Here is an 18,996-nt window from a genome sequence, read left to right on the forward strand (position 1 = left end):
TCAATTTTATTCTTTCACTAACTGATATATCTATATATATATATATATATATATATATATATATATATATATATATATATATATATATATATATATATATATATATATATATATATATATATTCATCACAATGAAAAATATTTTTCTTTTTAGAATATGTGATGCATGCAATGATTACAGAACAACAACAAAAAAATGCAAACAATGGCAATGACTGATTTCTTAAATCTCTTGCAACAATTGCAAAAAGAGACTTAAAGGGCAGAAGCACAGCTTCGTCTGGCAGAGAAACAAGCTGCTCTCTCCACATCAGATGAGGAAGTCTGAACTTATTGTGGAGTTTTTGACATTAAGTCTTTTTTTTATTTACATCTATATTTGAAACTTATTATAAATTTACATTTACATTTACATTTAGTCATTTAGCAGACGCTTTTATTCAAAGCGACTTACAAATGAAGACAAGGAAGCAATTTACACAACTAAGAGCAACAATGAATAAGTACTAAAGGCAAGTTTCAGGTCTGTAAAGTCTAAGAAGGGAAGTGTTAGTAGTTTTTTTTTTTTTTTTTTTTTTTGTACAATTAGTGTGATATTCAAAGAGGCAATTGCAGATTAGGAAGTGAAGTGGAGACTAAATAGTTGAGTTTTTAGTCGTTTCTTGAAAATAGCGAGTGACTGCTGTTCTGATGCAGTTAGGGAGTTCATTCCACCAACTGGGCAGATTGAGCGTGAGCGTTTGCGAAAGTGATTTTTTCCTTCTTTGGGATGGAACCACGAGGCGACGTTCATTCACAGAACGCAAGTTTCTGGAGGGCACATAGATCTGCAGAAGTGAGTGCAGATAAGAAGGTGCTAGGCCAGAAGTCACTTTGTAGGCAAACATCAGAGTTTTGAATTTGATGCGAGCAGCAACTGGCAGCCAGTGCAAACGGACTAGCAGCGGAGTGACATGTGCTCGTTTAGGTTCATTGAAGACAACTCGTGCTGCTGCATTCTGGAGCAGTTGAAGAGGCTTGATAGAGTTAGCTGGAAGCCCAGCTAGAAGAGAGTTGCAGTAATCCAGTTTGGAGAGAACAAGAGCTTGAACAAGGAGTTGAGCTGCATGTTCAGATAAGAAGGGTTGGATCTTTCTGATGTTATAGAGTGCAAATCTGCACGATCGAGCAGTTCTAGAAATGTGGTCAGAGAAGTTTAGTTGGTCATCAATCGTTACTCCAAGGCTTTTCACCATTTTGGATGCAGTAATGGTTGCCCCATCCATCTGGATTGAAAAGTTATGGTGTAGAGTCGGGTTGGCAGAAACTTCAAGCATTTCCGTTTTTGCGAGGTTCAGCTGAAGATGATGATCTCTCATCCAGTGTGAAATAAATGTCCTCAATGTACAGTGTTGTAGGTCTCAGATGAGTGGACTGCATAAAGAGGATGGGGTGTTGTTTTTCTTGTTTTTATTATTTATTATTATTATTATTTTAATAATTATTCAATTTTCTTAGTTTTCATTTCAAATAAAAATAAAGTTATATTGACCCCACGCTGGCTATTCTACTCTTTACATATTTATAGTTCTACATTGTGATGTCCTTTCCTGTTTGAGCACTGGTTATCCAGATTTAGTGATCCTGAAAAGTTCCTATCCGGATCAGATTGATCCAATCCGATGTTGCTTTGAAAAACTGGCTCAAAAAGTAAGCTGGATTACGTGATCACGGATCGCATAAACAGGATTACTAAATCCGGATCAATTTTATCCGGATTAAACCTTTTGAAAAACCGGGCCCTGGAAATCGCACGTCTCCCGCCCGGTCCTTAAATACGTTGCACACCCCTCTCCACCGCATCCCTCCTAGCTCTACAGGTTCGTCGCACTCAACTCACCCCCACCGCTCTTCAGGTATGTCGCACGCAACTCACCCCCACCGGTCTTCTGCTATGTCTCTTGCACATGCCCCTACTCAGATACGTCGTTCAATGTATTATATTGTTTTATAATATCATATTAAGGTTGTCACGATTTTGATTTTAAATCGAAATCGATCGAAATTTATGCTTAATTTCGATTATCGAATCAAAAAATAGAATCGTCAATGCTGCCACGCCCCCATGTCACGTCAGCTTGGCTTGCCAAGCGGGGAAAAAAGACGCTTGTTGAAGTGCTTGTTAAACTGTGCAGACGCAGGAGAGCCGTCGACAGAGCTTAAACCCTCTCCTATTTCAATGAATGAAGTCGCCGGTGTGGAAGCATTTGGGATTTTCAGTGAGTTACGTTGACAATGTTTGTGTTGTCGACAAAAAAAAACACAGTCTTGCAAGCTTGCCCTCCGCCCCGCCCCCGTTGCAAATCCGCTCGGCAAAAGTACACACTCAGGCCCTGTTTACACTAATATGTCTTTGTTTTTAAATTGCATTTTAGAACAACAACGTTTTGACATTCACAGTGGTGTATAGCATTTCTGAGCAGCCCTCCTTCCTCACTACTGCTGAAAACGCACATCACTTGACCACACACACTCAGACACAGACGCACACACAGCCATGCGCTCAAGACAGCAGGTCCAGGCAGAGGATCAGTAGACTGCTTCAAAAAATTTTCACTCATTTGTACTTAGTCATTTTAGCGAACACATCAGATACTGTTGGCTGGTTCCTGTTGGTTGTTAACCTTTTTTACCGACGCCATTATAACGACACAGATCACTGCCTATTCACGAGTCTGAGTGATTGACAGGTGGTAATTATATGTGTAACTTGCCTTTATTCATTTACTGTATGATTTGTTTATGGATAAAACAAAGACCATGCATGTCAGGTAGTTTAAACGGTAGGCTACAAATAATTAATTCGTTATTAATTAATTAATTATTCATAATCGAAAATCGAATAGAACCGTGACCTTAGAATCGAAAATGTAATCGAATCGAGGATTTGGAGGATCGTGACACCCTTATATTATATTATATTATATTATATTATATTATATTATATTATATTATATTATATTATATTATATTATATTATGGAACTGAAATGACATTAAGATTTTTTATTATTCTATCATAAACCAAACTGTATGAATTATGCTGATTAGCAGTTTTTTGCATTAATTGCTATGCTTTTGGATAAAGCATTATTAGGTAAGGTAGAAAATGTATCATGATTTAAACAAACACACACAGCAATGAAACATCAAGCACAGTTTTATCACCGTTAAATTAAATATTGGATTGTGTTGCAAAGAAGTCCATCAGATCTGAACATTTGTATTACAATATATGGAAACTGTCACGTGTTGTATGCATTATTTAGTAAGATTCAGTCCAAATGTTGTCCGCCCTCATGTGAAAAGCGGTGCAAACCTCTGTAAGCCATTATAAAGCACATTAGAGCTCGTGGAGGCCAGGCATTTAGACAATAATGTGCTTAATGGTTCAAGCAAAATAGCATGTGAAATTGTAAAGGGGCATGTTTGGTCTTTCAGCGTGAACCATTTGTGTCAAAACACACTCCTGTCTGTCTGTCTGGAGCAGCACCTGCCTAACAGGCCGTGATCTCCGGGTTCAGAGGTCAAAGGTCACATCTCAGACAGGCATGTGTGATTGAAAACACAGCTGGACAAATCAGGGCAGGTGTCTGTCCATTTATTTACCTTTCATCTTGAGCTACTTATCAGAATACTGAAGTACTGCACAGTATTTGCCTTTTCCTACACCTCATGATGCTTTGTGTGAATTACAAGAGTGACTTCTGTGCCAACACTCTCTCTGTGCATATATTTAATTACGATGCATGCATCGCTAATTATAAATGACCGTATGATATAATTTTGAAATAACTTTATGTATTTTGGCTGTTTAAAACAACATTATCCCACGTGGAAAAAAATAGTGCAAAGAGCTGTTAGTTACTTCAGTTAAAAAAAGTGATTAAATTCATCACCGAAAAATGGACAAGTTAACTTTACTAAAAAAATAATAATAATAATAACTTTTTTAACTTGGAACTGTGAAGTTGACATTGAAATGAATGTATTATAGTACTTACAACACATTTAATGAATGCTATAGCATAATATATCAATTCTAAAGAACTAATAAACTGTAACAGAACTGTATAAGGACTATTAGTCTGTACACTGTATGTATATATATATATATATATATATATATATATATATATATATATATTAGGGTTGGGCATCTAAGCTATAATGCCGATCCGATACGCATCTCGATACAAAGAATACGATCCGATATATTAGCGATACATTTGTGACATATTGCGATGCAACACGATACGATTCACACCCATATCACGATACGATGCGATATTTCAGCACTAACTAATTAGATCAAGTTTATGAGATGATGTGAAAGAGGATGCTGTGCCATTGAATGAGTTTGATTATTTATAAACCAAGCAAAACCAAGACTTTTTTTTACAAACTGCCTCTTCTCTCAGAGCCAGAGTGTCAGTTTACAGTAGAGGGCCATTTTAGAACATATAGCACATATTATTTAAGTATTTTCAAGATAAACAGAATGTATAAGTGCAATATATATTAAAAAAATATGTATATATTTGCACTCTTTCAACATAAATAAATTTAGCATTGCACAACAAGAATTGTGATTTAACTTTTCAACTATGAAAACAAGTTTTACAAAGATATATTTTGCCACTGATTATTCAAAACTTAAGGTTGTGAACTAGCAGTGTTATGCTGCTTTGAAACATCACTGTCACTGTAAACAACAGGCTAATAAAAATATAACAAACCAGCAATCTTGTTGCTGTGAGGTGGTCAAACTACCCACTGTGCCACCGTGACACCCAATTATTTTTATCATTATTATTATTAATATTATTATTATTATAATTAAATAAAAATTAACAGGAGGATGTGTTTAAAACCTTCGCTCTCCGTGACACTAGGCTGAATATCTTTGCAGATGAACAATGCAATAGCATTCGTTATTGGCGTAGAGCGAGCAGAACTGTTGCGCATGGAAAAAAAAACTTGCAATGCTTTTCTCACCACTTTTGGAGCTGGTTGAAGCAGTGCGAAAGCCGGGGATGCAGGAACACTGGAAGATGCTTTCACAACAACACCGTGGCGCCGCTTCAAGTGAGATTTCAGATTATTCATACTGCCCGCGTATTTTACAGATGCGCGGCACATTTTGCAAATTGCATCTGTCCTGTCATGTCGTCCATCCTTAAATCCATAATGTTGCTTGCCATACTTTAGATTTAAAACTCAGTGAGGACTAAAATGTTTGTTTTGCTTCTTGCGCTTTCTGAGGGCGCTCCACTAGCTTCATCCGCACACCTGATACACTGAGTTGTAGTGTGTGCACATCCGCAAATCCGTTGCTAAGGCTTACTTTATGTAGGTCGATTAAATTATGCGCCAAAAACAGGTTGACAACACTTGTTAATAAATAAAAAATACATTCTATATTAAAAATATAAGCTGTATCTCGGAAAAATCGATGCATCTCGCAAAAAACGATGCATCTCGATTTGCTTCCAAAATTTCATTCATCCTCTGCTGCTCAACCGATGCACTCGCATCGTGCACGCGCATGACCGCGTATCGATACATATCGGTTAATCTTCCCATCCCTAATATATATATATATATATATATATATATATATATATATATATATATATATATATATATATATATATATATATATATATATATATACATATATGAGCAATATGAGCAACAGCCATATCGCACTGCTACGAGTGTGATATTGCGTTTATACAACAGTTTGATGGCATAATTGTGTATATAAAAACAAAATCAAACATGGAGAGTCTCAGAAACCCTTTTGTATTTGGAACTACTTTCTTCCACGTTGGATTCAAATCATAAGCTGACAGTTAAACAGTTGAGCAAGCATCTTTTAAACTTTAGATCTGCAGTGTCTGCTTTTTGCTGGCTGTATGTGGGCGGAGTAATACACTAAGGGTAAAGAGGCTGTACGGGTGCTGATATTACTTAAATAAGTCACGGCTATCAGCCAATCAGATTCGAGAACCAGACATAACTGTTGTGTTTGTATATGTATATATATATATATTAATGCTGTGTTAATGCGAGACTTTTGATTGCCTAACCTAACCCTAACCCATCAAAAAATAAATAAATAAAGGCATTAATCTATTCTCAAAGTTGGGTTGGGAGCTGGGTCTATTCTCATACCTGTTAACCCCTTCCATTTTTCCCGCGATTCTATCCCGCTGTGATCCCGTAAAGATATTTTCCCATATTTCTCCTGTATTTTCAGTCTTTCTCTGAAGGGTGGCAAATAAACATTGAGTTTTCTGTACTCAAATGGCCTCCACAAATACTGGCCAAATATGACCTCAGTATTAATACAGCATATAATATATTGATATTTTCCACTGCAATACTATATTAATGGATATATTTTTATCGTACTTTTTGGTTGAATAAAAAATTATTCGACCAAAAAATTTCTGAGCATTTCACTAGATGGTGGTGTCTTGGACTGTGTACCAACACTGGTCTCACAGTTAGGTTCGGTGACAATGTTCATGACATCAGTTCAGTTCAATTTGAGGTCTATGTGCATACTGGTCCATTGACAGTTTTCTGCTTTACTTCAGGTATACAATTTTGTCATTAAATAAAAGCAGTCGGATGTATGAATTGAATATTAAATTTGATCTGCTGATATGCTTTTATTGAGCAATTCATTCCTATTAAGCAGTAACGACATGTTCACTGCTGGTCGATTTATCTGTTTTGCTATCCCATTTTGCACAGCAGCAATAAAACTTTTTAGCTAAAACAGATGATGCTAAAGGTTTCCTTTGCGGACATAACTGGAAATTACACACCTAATTTTATTATAATTTTTTTAATTCACAGTCTCCTTGATCTTGCCCCACTCATGTTCTTATTTTTCCCTCATCTGACACTCAAAGTCACAGTTTTGTTAAATCTTTATTCTGCTTTTCTCTTTCATTTTTTCCCCTCACAACGTGATCTATACATTGAGTTAATTTCACCTACAATAATGACATTGCTAACAGCATCAAATTAAAAATGGTGAGATTACTTTAATCACACAAGGGGAAACAAACACTGTTGAGTAAACCTAGATCAAATGTGGAACATTTGCAGTGATCTCTACTATAACACTTAATCCAACCAGAGCCGATCTCTAAGCTCCCTGTTTTTATATAAATGTCTCAAATGCAATGCAGGTATGTGAGAAATTATCTGTTTGTGATGGAGATTTAGTACATGCTCTTTGGGATCTCATACTCCTTTGGATTCAGCTTTGGAGCATCTGTATTTTATTATATTTTGGATTGGAAGAAAGTGATTGACTGTAATTTCTCCATTTAGACAGACCATTTTACCAGCACTGCCAGTTTGGATATACTGGAAAAAATTCCTGCTTATGAATTTATTATTACTATTATTATTATTATTATTATTATTATTATTATTATTATTACTGTTGTTGTTGTTATTATTGTTGTTGTTGGTGTTGTTGTTATTACTGTTGTTGTTATTATTATTATTACTGTTGTTGTTGTTGTTATTGTTATTACTGTTGTTGTTGTTATTATTATTATTATTGTTGTTGTTGTTATTATTGTTGTTGTTGGTGTTGTTGTTATTACTGTTGTTGTTGTTATTATTATTATTACTGTTGTTGTTGTTGTTGTTGTTATTGTTATTACTGTTGTTGTTATTGTTATTTTTATTGTTATTATTATTATTATTTTTGTTGTTGTTGTTATTGTTATTATTATTGTTATTAGTATTGTTGTTGTTACAGCTGTTGTTATTGTTGTTTTCATTAGTAGTTGTGTTGTTGTTATTGTTATCATTCTTTTTGTTGTTGTTGTTATTATTATTACAGTTGTTGTTGTTGTGCTGTTGTTGTTGTTGTTGTTGTTATTGTTATTATTCTTTTTGTTATTGTTATTATTATTATTATTATTACAGTTGTTGTTGTTGTTATTCGTAGTTGTGTTGTTGTTATGGTTAGTATTGTTATCATTCTTTTTGTTGTTGTTATTATTATTATTATTATTACAGTTGTTGTTATTGTTGTTATTAGTAGTTGTGTTGTTGATGTTATTGTTATCATTATTATTGATGTTGTTGTTATTATTATTTTAATGGTTAAACAACAAACAACAAATAAATAAAAATAAATAAATATGTATGTATAATTCTCAGTAAACATATGCTGGATAAGTTGGCGGTTCATTCCACTGTGGTGACCCCTGATATAAAAGGGACTAAGCCGGAGGAAAATGAATGTATATCTATGTATGCGTGTATTCACATAAACCACTTTCTTTGACTAGCCTCATTGTGCAGTAAATGGTGCTACGAATTCTAAATTAAAGACGTGTTTATAAATATTTGTGGTTTAGTTATGCTGAAGATCATAAAATATATATAATAAATAATATAAAAATAAATAAAAGCAAACAAACGTCCATAATGGTCTATTAAAACTGAACAACAGAAGCTTTACTGTATATCTGTGGCAGTATTTATAGAAGGTCATGTAATTCTGTGTGAACGTGGGCCCCCTGTTGGGGGACAATTGGAAAAACATGAGTCTAATTTCACTGCTGGCAGTGAACTTTTGTGCTTATACAGTTGTAGTCAAAATTTTTTTTGCCCCCCCGAATTATTAGCTTCCCTGTTTTTTTCCCCCAATTTCTGTTTAACGGAGATATTTTTTTCAACACATTTCTAAACATAATATTTTTAATAACTCATCTCTAATACCTGATTTATTTTATCTTTGCCATGATGACAGTAAATAATATTTGACTAGATATTTTTTCAAGACACTTCTATACAGCTTAAAGTGACATTTAAAGCTTAACTAGGTTAATTAGGTTAACCAGGCAGGATAGGGTCATTAGGCAAGTTATTGTATAACGATGGTTTGTTCTGTAGAGTATTGAAAAAATAGCTTAAAGGGGCTAATAATTTTGACCTTAAAAAAAATAAAATAAATATCTATCTATATATATATATATATATATATATATATATATATATATATATATATATATGTGTGTATATATATATATATATATATATATATATTTATTTATTTTTTTTTAATATAGTTTCTAGTCGAAATAAAAAAAAAGACTTTCTCCAGAAAAAAAAAAATATTATCAGACATACTGTGAACATTTTCTTGCTCTGTTAAACATAATTTGGGAATTTTTGTTTTTTTTAAACCTAAGGTGGGGATAATAATTCTTGTTAATTATTCTGCATTTAGCAGAAGCTGTACTGTTATAATACGTGAGTAAGATGGATCTATATGCCATTTTTTTTTTTTTTTTTTTTTGTAAATTTGGTAAATAGAAATCAATCTTGTATGCTAAAATATTTACTACCAAATTGCTTGAAAATTACAGTGGCACAACAACAATGTCTAAAAAAGCAAACATAAGATCACAACTCAACAAAAATAAGATACAGCACAATGGAAATAAACAAAACACACCTAAATTAAAAACAAGCATAAGTTCACAGCACAAAGAAAATAAGACAACTGAATGGGAAATTAACAAAACACAATGGAATCAAATAAAAATAGAATTTTAAAATCAATTAGAAAAAGGGATGTTCCTCTCTTCAAAGAGCTTAGAATCAGCAAGAGGCGACACTCAATAGAACGTTCCATTGCAAGAGCAGCGTTCAGCAACAGCTCCACGATTCTGCCATTTAGGAGTGAAAGTGATCGGATGTCCATGGGCTCTTATTGCTGTCAGGATGCAAGCAGCTGCTTTGTTTTTTATTTGTTTATTTAAAAAGCTGAGAAACAGCTAATAAACTGTTTATTTAAATCTGAGAAACAATCTGAAATATGACAATACAAGACTTACAATCAGAAGACTGGTGGTCATCAGCACTTTCAACAGTTAATTTTACAGACTTCATGTTTATTTTAAATGTTTGCTTTTTAAATTTGTGTTTTTAGTTTCTTGTCATTGTGATTTGACTTATTTTTGTCATTGTGTTGCGAACTTTTGTTTGCTTTTTCAATGTTGTTCTGTTTTGGCCAACCCAAGCTCATTCTGAAAACGTAGCCCCGCGGATGTTTCTGGAGACTGCGATTTACGTGGCTGGAGGTACGTAAGGCAGCATTTGTTTTTTTCTAGCAAACGCTACAGGGCGGTGTAACGCCGCTCCTCTTTTTTTACGCTTGCCGGCTGCGACGGCTCACTCACCTACGTGTGGAGGGCTTTCCAGCCGCAACCAGTTTGTCCGCTTAGCTCGTAGTGTTACGTCGGCAAGCGGAGGCCCGGAGGAGGAGGAACCGGCTGCGGCGATGACCGAGTTCGAGTATGAGGAAGAGCGGTTCCAGAAATCAGGTAAGATGAAAAACAGAATCCTAAAAATTTAAAGCAAACGAGTTCGTGACGAGCCGAGAATGCGGTAAAATTCGAAAACTTGGTGAAAATTAGACAAGGGCTTTTGCTTTTCTTTTCTGGACGGCTTTTGTAAATCGTCGCTTGGGTTTAGGGAAGGAGTAGGAGGGCGGTAGGGTCGGTCGATTGGCCGGCCACCTAGTCGATCGTTCAGTCATTCAGCCAGTCGGTCAGTCAAACCAACGGCTTTTCGCACGAGAGCAGTGCGGACGTGAACGGCGCGCACTCCCAAGAGGTGTTCGACACGTGACAAAGCGCCCCTCCCGGGATGTATTTCGCGGTCTCCAGAAACGTCCGCGGGGCTACAGTACGTTTCCAGAATGAGCCTGGTTTGGTTTTGGCTTGTTTCTGTTGTGCTGTGAACTTTGTTTGCTTTTTAAAATCTGTTGTTGTGATTTGTTTCTGTTGTGCTGTGAACTTGTTGTGTTTTTGTATTTAGTTGTGTTTGGCCTAATTCTGTTATGCTCTGAACTTTTGTTCATTTTTCATTTTTGTTCCATTGTTTTAGGGCTGTTTCTTTGTGTTGTTAACCAATGCTTTTATTTTGTAGTGTTTTAGTTTGATTCTGATGTGTCGTGGCTTGTTTTCATTGTGTTGTGCATGGTCGCTTTTAAATTTGTTTGTTTCCATTGCGCTTTGGCTTGGTTTTGTTGTGTTTTAACTTCTGTTTTTCATTGTGTTGTGAACTTTTTGTTGTGCTTTTGGCTTGATTCTGTTGGCGGTTTCTATTGTGTTGTGAACTTATTTCAATGTGTTCTGACTTGGTGCAGTTTTGCTGTGGCTTGTTTCCGTTGTGCTGTGAACTCATGCTTGCTTTTCGTGTTTTTGTGTTTTGATTTTGTTGTGTTTTGGCTTGTTTTTCATTGTGTTGTGAATTTATGTTTGTGTTTTTAAATTTAGTTGTGTTTGGCCTGAATCTTTTATGCTGGGAATTTTATTTTCATTTGTTGTTCCATTGATTTGGGGCCGTTTCTTTGCGTTGTTAATTTTTATTTATTTATTTTTTTAGCTGTGTTTTAGCTTGATTCTGTTGTGTTGTGTCTTGTTTTCATTGTGTTGTGAATGTTTGCTTTTAAATGTTGTTGTGTTAATTTTGTTTCTATTGTGCTTTAGCTTTTTGTTGTTGTTGTTGTTGTTGTTATGTTTAGGCTTTTTTTTTCAACGTGTTGTGAGATTTTGTTCTGCTTTTGGCTTGATTTTGTTGTGCTCTTGTGTTGTAAAATTATTTCATTGTGTTTTGACTTTGTCTGTTTTGTGTGGCTTGTTTCTGTTGTGCTGTGAACTCATGTTTGCTTTTTAAACTTTGTGTTATGATTGTATTTTGTTGTATGTTCGCTTGTTTTTTTTATTTTGTGATGGCTTATTTCTGTTCTGTTGTGGTTTGTTTGTTTCTGATGTGCTGTGAACTTAGATTTGCCTTTTTAATAATTGCTCTGTTTTGGTTTATTACTGATGTGACCGTATGTTTATTAACATGTTTTTTGTTTGTTTATTTGTTTATTCATTTATTTGTTTTATTTATCGTTGCTTGTTTCTGTTGTTGTGTTATGCACAACTTAATCACCACAGATAATTCTTAGGATGACTTGGTATTGCAACGCAATCTCTCGGCAATTCATAACTTTTGGATTTAGTGGCTAATTCGTATAAATTTGTACGATCTAATTTGTACAATTTAGTATGATTTTCTCATCCCCCAACGACCGTTGGGGTTAGGGGTGGGGTTGGGAGCCACGCCTCCTTTTTAAAATCGTACATTTTCATACAACTGAATTCGTACGAATTCGTATGAGTTAGCCACTAAACTGACAAAACGTAAAATACTTACTCCTTGTAAGATCAGGCTGGGTATTGGTATCGGTGCTTTTACTCCATTACTTTCCTTCAACCTGCAGTCACTACTTTATTTTTCTCGTCTATGGGCTGTCGAAAAATCCGGCCAGGGATTACTGTCCAATCAAATGTTTTATAAATGCAGCAAATCGTTTGGTAGCACCAAGTTTGCGTGGGTTTCCTCCGGTCCAAAGACATGCAGTATAAGTGAATTGGGAAAGCTAAAAATTGTCCGTAGTGTGTGAACGAGTGTGTGTGGATGTTTCCCAGTGATTGGTTGCAGCTGGAAGGGCCTCCGCTTTGTAAAACATATGCTTGATAAGTTGGCGGTTCATTCCGCTGTGGCGACCCTAGATTAATAAAGGGACTAAGCCGAAAAGAAATTGAATAAATGAATGCTTGGAAGCATTAAAAGTGTCCAAGAAGATGTCCAAAATCTTTGCACGCATTGAGCCAGAGAGTGTTTAGATGCATGTCACTGATGAGATTGACAGATGTTTACTGTATGATGACCGAAATGGCTTAAAACACCCAGCAGGTACAAGACATCAACATGATGTCAGATCAACGTTATACCCCAACGTCATGGGCACGTTGCATTTTGTTTGAAAAAGAAAATTGGGTTGACATCAGAACCTAATGTCAGGTCAATGTCTAACGTCCAACCTTAAATCAACCAAATATCAACGCCTAATGATGTTACAGCTTGACGTTGTGTGGAAGTTACCACTATGACGTCTAGCAGATTTTCGATTTTGCCATACATGACGAATAAATGTCAGTATCTGACGTTAATATGATTATGTTGGCTCGACATTGGATTTTGGTCGCTTTCTAACACAACCTAAAATCAACCAAATATCAACATCATTTGACGTCATTATTGAACATCAAAATAACGTTGTCCTTAGATGCTGGCTAGACATTGAATTTTGGTCACCTGGTGTCGCAACCTAAATCTAACCTAATATTAACATCTTATGATGTTGTGTGCCTGCTGGGCAATAACTTAATGCACTACAGAATGTTACGTTTACACACACATCCACAAATTGCATGTCATTTTTTTGCAATTCAACTTTTTACAGTGTAATACTCACTATTCACTACTCTTGAATACTTTTGAAAGGGCTACATTTTACTCATACTTTGAGTAATATTTACAACAGATACTTTTACTCACACTACATTTTTAGGCAAGTTATAGTACATTTTACTTAAGTATGATTTTTCTGTACTGATAATGAGTCCCATGATTGAGTGAGGTGGTCCGCAATACATGGTGGTTTACCTGGAACTCCACATGCCAGAGGGCAAACAAAGGGCACTTTAACTTTTATAGTGTTTTCACCCACTTTAATTGTCCCGCTGTTTCTGCCCACTTGTGATGTGGTGTGTGTGCAGGAATGCCTCTTCACCTCTGTTCATTATCCCACTGTGTTTGGCCTCCCCCTTTTTATTCCCTTGGATTGGCCGCACATATGAAGTGTCCTGGGGATTCTTTGCCTCCCAATTGGCTTCGTTTCCACAGTGCATATGAAGCGTAGAGTAAATCATGTTCTGAAGTCTTAATGAGTAGATAAATCTGGCTACGGTTGAGGCAGCCCACATGTTCACCTCCAATCGGTGTGTTTTACATAGCGCTTTACACACTCTGGCTCTGTGTCAGGATTACTTGTTTCAGAATTAGCACTTCACTAGGAAAAAATATTAAAAGTGTGATGTGTAAACATGTAGATTAAGATAAATTACTAGTGTGTTAGAGATCATTACAGCATATGGGGGATAGTTTAACACCTTTTAAACATGTTTGGAGTTATTTTATTGCATGTTTCATACTTGCATTAATACTTCTGATGTATTATTTAAATCGTTTTTAAAACGAATTACATGTAAACTTATTAATTAAAATTTTGGGGTGAAAAGAATATTAATAAGAAGTAATCCCACAGGATGTCAACATAACATCAGATTGACGTTGTACCCCGATGTCGTGGGATGTTCCATTTTGTTTGGAAATGAAAATAGAGTTGACTTCAGAACCCAACGTCAGGCTGACGTCATTGTCCAACGTTGGTGTCACACCCTCAGCTCATTCCTGCAGCCCCAATCACTGCTCTCCCTCACCATCCACCACATAAAGCTGCGGTCACACTGAGCTTTTCCTCCCATAGACTTCCGTTCATATGCACGCGAATGCATCAGACCGGAAATGCAAGGTCATGCGTCAAGTTTCGCAGGTTGCTGCGGTGCAAGTTCAAGCTTGGTGAACTCTGACCTGTGAAATCGCATCACTTGAATGCGTGAGACCAATCGAGGATCAAAACATCACATCTCTAAACAGAAATTTAAAACATGGAGCAATCGCTTGCTTTTTTAATGTCTAATAATCTTGTTTAAACCTGCTCCTTTTCGCAGCGGTGTACGACAGAATTTCGCACACACAAACTCTACTGTGACCGTAGCTTAATGCTGCGTTCACCCCAGACACGCTACGCGCGTCAAGCGCAAGTGATTTACATGTTAAGTCAATGCAAATGCGCAAATAGACATCCTGCGGCGCGATACACACAAATGGCGCAGTGCGAATGATGCGAATTGCGCAAATGGCGTGACACGATTTGAGCGTTTTACGTTTTTGATGCACTTAACGCGTGTTTCACGCGAAACGCTCTAGTTCAAAAATCTGAACTTCAGCGGACATTCGCGCCGTGTTAACCAATCAGGAGTGGGGGCGTGATTGTGACGTATTGCTTGTTGTGGGTGTCCCAGGGAAAATCCTCCAGCCGACACCGACAAGAAGTTCATCAAACTGGGCTGGGCTCAATCAGAAGCACCGCTGAAAGCCTCCGTCAGCCAGGTTCAGTTTCTGGAGGAGTTTATGAGTTCACAGAGCTGGATGCACCTCTGAAAGGATGTAGTGGACTCAGACACGGCCCTTAACGCATCAACGCTGTTTTTCAGCCTTCATAAAGCACATAAACACTGATTTTCTTCAAAAAATCCATGTTAGCCATTTAGCTACAAAGCTACAGTCACCGGGCAGACAGAAGCCCTGCCCATCACGTGAATCCGCGTCTGTTCTGAAGTGAATTTGACGAGCGAATTAATCGGATTTGACGCGCGAATGAAGCTAGGTTTGATGCGCGAATAGCGCTATTTATCCGTGCGTTCCGCGTCTGGTGTGATAGCAGCATCACACACTCATGAACTTCCACCTGATTACTGATCACCCGCACCTGCATCAATCACCCATGTGCTATAAAGACTCACCTCATTCATAGACTCACCTCATTCATTCACTCACTGACTGGAATCAAAGTCAGAGGAATCCTCTCATCTTCTCTCTCTCTCTATTCCTCCTGTGCTCTTCCGTGGATGTCCTCTTTCTCCTGTGGATGCAAACACTTCTGAATAAGTGACTAAAGTTATGTTGGTGTATTACTGATCTGAAACTTACCATTTGAACAGTGTGTAAGATCATGCTCCCTCTACTACACTACTAACCTTCTTCATCTCTCAGCTACTGTTGCATTGCATGAATAAATACCCTTAAAAATGTATCCATCTTTGTCTTCCTTGTGTGACAGTGACAGTTGGAGAGATGTTGCATTTGGTAACTTTCCAAAGCAACCAAAATACAACAAAATATCAACATCTAATCATATCACAGCTTGACGTTACCAATATATTGTCTATCAGATGTTGACTTTTGGTTGCCATACCTGACAACTAAATGTCAGTATTTGACGTCAATATGATGATGGTTTAGGATGTTGGCTTGATGTTGGATTTTGGTCACTTTCCAACATCGAAATAACATCGTCCTTAGCTGCTGGTGACCTAAATCTAACCTATTATTAATTTCTTATGATGTTGTGCATCTTCCGGGATGTTGTTAAAAAGAAGCACTACAAGTCAAAAGTGTGGAAATGGTCACATTTCAAACTTTGCCAAAAAAAAAAAAAAATTTTTGTTTGCATGAGATGGTTTAGGTGGTTCAAGAAAAAGCTTAATACAAATACTGGGACATGAAAACAAATTTGCCAAATAAAATCTGACATATAAAACATTACACCCATGTGACTCCATTTTGTTTGACCTGATTACTAGTTGCTACTAGAAGAGCTATACTACTGTAAGACACTCTAATAATTAGCAAATTGGGCATATCTATGAATAACCTTCCACTAAACTCCGGTAACAACCTGCTGATTGTTAAATAGTATGAAATATCATTAAATGTACAGTTATTTTTGGAATTAATAAAAAAAGTATTCTATTAAGTACATCTATTCCCAGAATTAAATATACAATTCCAGATTTTTCTGTGTGACACTTTTTATTCAAGGTGTTTTTTCTTCTGCTGCATAAATCTTGAATTATTATTTTTGATTTAGACCTTTTAGATCTTTAACTGGAAAATATATATATTTTTTAAGTTTAGAGTTTACCTTCGGTGGAGTTGTATTGCATTAGCATCCATAACATTTGGCACTGTTTGGCATATGGGAGTGCATTGGCAGTCACAAAAATGCCATGCCATGTTTATATTATATTATATTGAATTATATATATATATATATATATATATATATATATATATATATATATATATATATTAGTGCTGTCAAAATTAGTGTGTTAACGTATGCGATTCATTTGAAATATTTAACGAGTTAAAAAAAATGTATGCAATTAACTCAGGTGCAGTTTTTTTATTTCCTGTTGTGGTCGACGTGTATTCAACATGCAAAGAAATATGGATAAGCGAGCTGTCAGACAGCGCATTCCTCTGCCTTTCAGCATGAGCTCTCAAATGTTTCATTAAGTTTGACCTGTTTCCCCCTTACACGCAAGTGTCTGCTTCGTGTTGTTGTGTCAGAACCCTTGTGAAATACACCCATACTTTAGAGATCTTAGTTTAAGCAAATTTGATGAATGCGATCATGTTGAATCTGAAGGGAGTCGCTCCGCCTGCCCTGTGCGTTTGTGTCTGTCTGTCTGTGTGTGTGTGTGTGTGTGTGTGTGTGTGTGTGTGTGTGTGTGTGTGTCTGTGTGTGCGCGCGTTTCTTAGCAATAAACCAGCATAAACATCCGTAGCCACTAAATAAAAAAGTTACGAATTGCTGTGATATTGCGTTGCACTCTCAGCTCACATCATTTAAAAGAAAAAGTCCACATTGTCCCCCGATAATGTCAACAGACTGGACTGTCTTAACAACTGACTGAATGTAAAGGAGGACTGAGTAAAATTGTTTCTACTTTATAATGTTCTCAACTCACAGCAATACAACTTTACAACGAGTGCAATCGTTTGTATTCAATACTTTATTAATATTATTTTCCAATTTCCATATCTGTAATGCCTGTATTTCAGCATTTTTTTTGTTGTTTACATGAAGAAATCTGTGCTATAAGTTAAACAAAAAAATCTAATAAACAATTATATTTTGAATTTAAATAGTTTTTGTCTTGCCTTTACATTAATTTTACATTTGAATAGCCAAAATGACAAATTTCAGTCTTTTAAATCTGATTAATTGTGATTAATTTTCAAAAAAGGTGTGATTAATTTGTTTATTTAATCGATTGACAGCACTAATATATAGATGTAGATAGATAGATAGATAGATAGATAGATAGATAGATAGATAGATAGATAGATAGATAGATAGATAGATAGATAAATAGATTGATTGATTGATTGATTGATTGATTGATTGATTGATTGATTGATTTGCCTATTTTTGACAGCCCATTGGCTTTAGTTCTGCTGCAAAAACCTGGACAGAAACGCCAACTGACCCAGCTGACGTTTGTTTGGCTAGAATAAAAGCAGTTTAAAAAAAAAAAAAAAAACATTTAAAGGTCAATATTATTAGCCCTTTTAAGCTATTTTTTTTCGATAGTCTACAGAACAAACCATCGTTATACAATAACTTGCCTAATTACCCTAACCTGCCTAGTTAACCTAATTAACCTAGTTGAGCCTTTAAATGTCACTTTGAGCAGTATAGAAGTGTCTTGAACAATATCTAGTCAACTATTATTTACTGTCATCATGGCAAAGATAAAATAAATTAGTTATTAGATTCGAGTTATTAAAACTATTATGTTTAGAAATGTGTTGAAAAAAAAATCTTCTCTCCATAAATGGAAATTGAAGAAAAAAAATAAACAAGCAGTCTAATAATTCAGGGGGGGGGGGGGCTAATAATTCTGACTTCAAATTTATGTACAGTATATATGTGTGTGTGTGTGTGTGTGTGTGTGTGTGTGTGTGTGTGTGTGTGTGTGTGTGTGTGTGGGTGTGTGTGTTTGTGTGTACGTGTTTTTATGACATATCAGGACACAAATCTGTATAATGACATGGGTATGACAGAGGTATTACAAAAAGGAGGTGAAATATAAGGACATTCGTGACGTCCTCATTTCTCAAAATCCTTATAAATCACACAGGATGAGTTTAATCAGAAAGTAAAGCTGCACACTGTTTCCTGTGATGGTTGGGTTTAGGGATGGGGTGGGGTGAGGGCAATACAATATACGGTTTGGACAGTATAAAATGAATGGAAACCTATGTAATGTCCCCACTTTTCACAAAAACAAACATGTGCGTGTGTGTGTGTGTGTGTGTGTGTGTGTGCGTGTGTGTGTGTGTGTGTGTGTGTGTGTGTGTGTGTGTGTGTG

Source organism: Danio rerio, chromosome 17 (genome assembly GCF_049306965.1).
Source record: "Danio rerio strain Tuebingen ecotype United States chromosome 17, GRCz12tu, whole genome shotgun sequence".
Lineage (NCBI taxonomy): Eukaryota > Metazoa > Chordata > Actinopteri > Cypriniformes > Danionidae > Danio > Danio rerio.